This window comes from Triticum dicoccoides, chromosome 2B (genome assembly GCF_002162155.2).
Source record: "Triticum dicoccoides isolate Atlit2015 ecotype Zavitan chromosome 2B, WEW_v2.0, whole genome shotgun sequence".
In the NCBI taxonomy this organism is placed as follows: Eukaryota; Viridiplantae; Streptophyta; class Magnoliopsida; order Poales; family Poaceae; genus Triticum; species Triticum dicoccoides.
Genome location: NC_041383.1, coordinates 536,555,181 through 536,558,945, shown reverse-complemented (window position 1 = coordinate 536,558,945; position 3,765 = coordinate 536,555,181).

The following is a 3,765-nucleotide window of genomic DNA, read 5'->3' as shown; positions in this document are numbered from 1 at the left end:
TCCTTCCCCCGCGCCATGCCTTCCTCTACTGCGCGTCGACCTCCTCCTTCCTTGATGCCCGCCACCTACCTCCATCGTGCAGATCCACGCCACCCCCGACTTCCTCGTTCATCCTGTTGGCATATCTTGGGCGTCTCCCTCCGGCAATCGGTGATACTCCCCCACCAACACTTTGCCTCCTTGCCGATGGGGCTACGCCGCCGTCGTGTGTAGGAAGTCCATATCCTCCACCCCAGGCCGTTCAATGCCGCCGTCGTGGACGTGCCCCACTCCAACGCCATGGCTAGCGATTCAGAGGCAAACAATGGAGCCTGCAGAAGGAGCCTCGGGGTTGAGGACCCAGTTCTTCAGTCCAACTGCTTGCTCGGCCGCCGGTCGCTCAAGGAGCTGAGTGCAAGCCACCCCCGGGCTCTTCCCTGGATGTTGTTGTCTTGTACCTCTCTCTGATCGATCTCCCATGATGGAAATAAATCCTCTATAAGTTCACCTCACATATGCTGGTCCGTTCATGATAAGATATTCTCATGGCACACGCACCACCCCATAAAAATGTGCATAAGATGTAGTGCTGGTTGTGTAGGCAATGAGGTGTGTGTCTGGTTCTCTCAGTGTGTGTGTGTGTGTGTGTGTGTGTGTGTGTGTTCATATGTGTTAACTGGTGGCTGGTGGTGTGTGTGCAGGGTACGGCTGGCAATAAGTAGTACATAGGTGGCAAAGTGTTTTGAGGAAGCAGCAAGACGAGGCATAAAGCTGGTGAGCAGGTATGGCTGCTACTGCACTTGTGTGGCTACTTCCGCGAATGAACCTGGTGCACTATGTGCGTATGAATATAAGATCAACCCTACTGAGAGGTACATACTGTTCATCTAACACATGGCAAAAAAGAGAATGCATTTTGAAGTAATTTGTTGTTTCGTTCTGTTCAAATTATTTCTTCGCCATATAAAGAACATATGTTCCAGTATGAAAACTTGATGGATATTTGCTTATGTACATCCTATCTACTGAATTATAGCATAAATATATTCCTGGATGTTCTGTATTCTTTCTTTGCTTTGTTAGTTCAGTGTCTACTCTAGTTTGAAATATGAACCACTAAGGGCCTGGAAAAGATTTTGAAATCCTCAATTGTAGGACAGTGGTATTGTGAATGGTTCTGTATTGACATTCAGTACCATAGAGCATAGAGAGAGTAGCATAGAGAAACGTTGTTGTGTTGTGGATGATAAAAAAACACATGTGACAGCAAGTCCTTGTATTACTACATGGGAAGTACAAAATTACTTTTACTGAGAGTTCACTTAAAATCCTGGATTGCAACTAGCCATACAAACTTAATTCTAGAATGGTTGCAAACTTGTAATGTTTTTCTCCCCAAAATTTCTCTTTTGATTTTTCTATAGGTCTTCCTCTGGATCCTGCCCTTCCTCTAACATCGTCCACTTTGAAGACACCGATGCGCCGCATCAGGTCGCGGAGCAAGCCGGTGCAAAAAGAGGACTCCTACAACGGTTCTCCAGGTTGTCCGCTGTGTCAATGACACTCTCTCACATCAATATCTCTCTTTCTTTGCTTCTGCTATTAAAATGTGTACATGTGTGTTATGCTGATTGAGTAGTTTGGGAAGATGCAAATAGGGAAGATGCAAAAATAACATGTTTATATGGTTGTTTTTCATGCCCTTTAGGTGTTTGTCACTATTCCTGTGAGCACCAATTTTAAAAAATGTTTCCTTTGTGCTCTCGCATAATTTTTTGGTAGTACAAACACATCACCATAGTGAATACAGATGCGACAACTTGGGAAGTACTAACATTAATGTTTGGATCAAGTTCAGAAATGTTGCGTGCATAGGTGCATTGTCTCTCCGGCCTCCTCTCTCTACCTCTGGTATTTACTCCGGCGAGGTAAGTAAGCGGTGACTGATTAGCTGCTGCTTTTGCTATTACATGATCTGAAGAAACTTGGGAAGAATTTGATGCTTATTGCGCTACTATAGAATGAGTGGCATTGTGCCCCGTGGGTGTTCGTTCTAATGCTTGAGAGAGGATTGTGTTCCATTTGTGCTCACAAAAAAATTGTACGAAATAAATTTCTTTTCCAATATACGCACATGTGCTCAACAAAAAAACAGGATGAACTATTGAAGTTCATGCATGCGTCCAACTTTCACTCTCAAAAACACTTGCAGGTGCGGCTGGTTATTGCTTCCTTTTGCCGCTATTTTTATCATGATTTCGTGTGTGCACTGCAGGAGTGTTTTTGTTTCGAGATCAATTGCTCAACGACAGAATTTTATATCTCACAGTACAAGTATTACTACTAGGAAGGTTCAGAAATAAGAACTCAAAAGAAGTATTGACAGCATAACTATTGTATATTCAAGGAGTCGGGTTTTGCTCCTGCATCATCTCGTCTCCTCCGTTCGACAAAAGCCTCCAGATAAGTTCACACCTATGGTTTTGCTCTTTCGTGTAATTCTTGAGGCCAGACTCCCTCGGTTTTTGTTCCAAAGAAATTAAAGAAACCTGTAGAAGTTTGGGGTATAAAATTCTGTAAGTTTGAAATTGGGAAACTAGTAAGTTCAGAAAAAATTAGAAGTGTCAAAGAACATGAGAGTTTTTGTCAAAGAACTGAGGCTTCCCCATGCTAGTACAAACTTTTTAAATGTGTGAACTTTGTTAAAGCAAAAACTGAATGGGTGGCAAGATGAATATAGTTGTTATTAAAAGTTTCTTTTTGAACTCTCTTAATATACATGAACTTGATTATCTTTTTAACCGGTTAAATATACATGGTTGGCAAGATGACTATAGTTGTTATAGCAAAAATACTAACTTTTTATAAAAAGTTTCTGTTTGAACTTCTCCAATTAATATACATGAACTTGATTATCTTTTTAACATGTACTCACATGAGCTCGTTTGGATTAGTGTGTATACTTGTAACACAATCAGTTCAGATCTCGAGAGACCGTAAGTTTAGTCGGCCTTGGCATCATGAAAGGGTTCAGTTCGATCTCGCACAGTGGGCAGGTCCCCGATGGTGTGTCCGTCAGTTCTACTCGCACAAGTGGACGTCAGAACACGCAAGTGGGCAGGTCCCTAATGGTAAGAACTTGTTCCATTCCTGCTGCTATCAAGTTGTTTGTTGATATGCTTACAAGAAATGAAATATCCTTTTTGATGTTTCTTTGTTGCCAAAGAAAAAGCTAATATTTATGGAAATATGCAGTATAAACATTTGTTATGGAGCAGCAGGTGGGCGAGGATCTTCACCTCGGCAGTACAACTGCACCCTCCGCTGCTGTTCACGAGAAGAGCTGCGTGTAGGCCACTCTGTGCTCTGCCCTGGATTTTTTCAATGATCAGGCCGCCGTCGTCATGGTTCCTGCCCCACGATAGTTGTACTGATTCATGTGCCATTGTCGTCGGTCTTTTTTCGGCTAGATATAGGGAGCGGCCCCAGGGAGCCCCTTCATCAGTGGTTCATTGGTCTCTCAGGTATGAAGGTGAGCTTCATAATAGAGTAGCTAGACTTATCTGCCTTCCATTTTACGAATTTTGCTGGGAGCTAGAAGTAACTATATGGAAAAAGTTAGCATCTCCGTTTACCTAAACATGCATAACATGTGTGATGCTAAAGAATCCTTGGGTCCTTGTGCAGAAAAATCATCAGTTCACACTTCAAAATCCTGTAAGTTTAGATATATCACTAAATAGGTTCGGAGAAAAAAATTCTGCAAGTACAATTTTGAATTTCTTG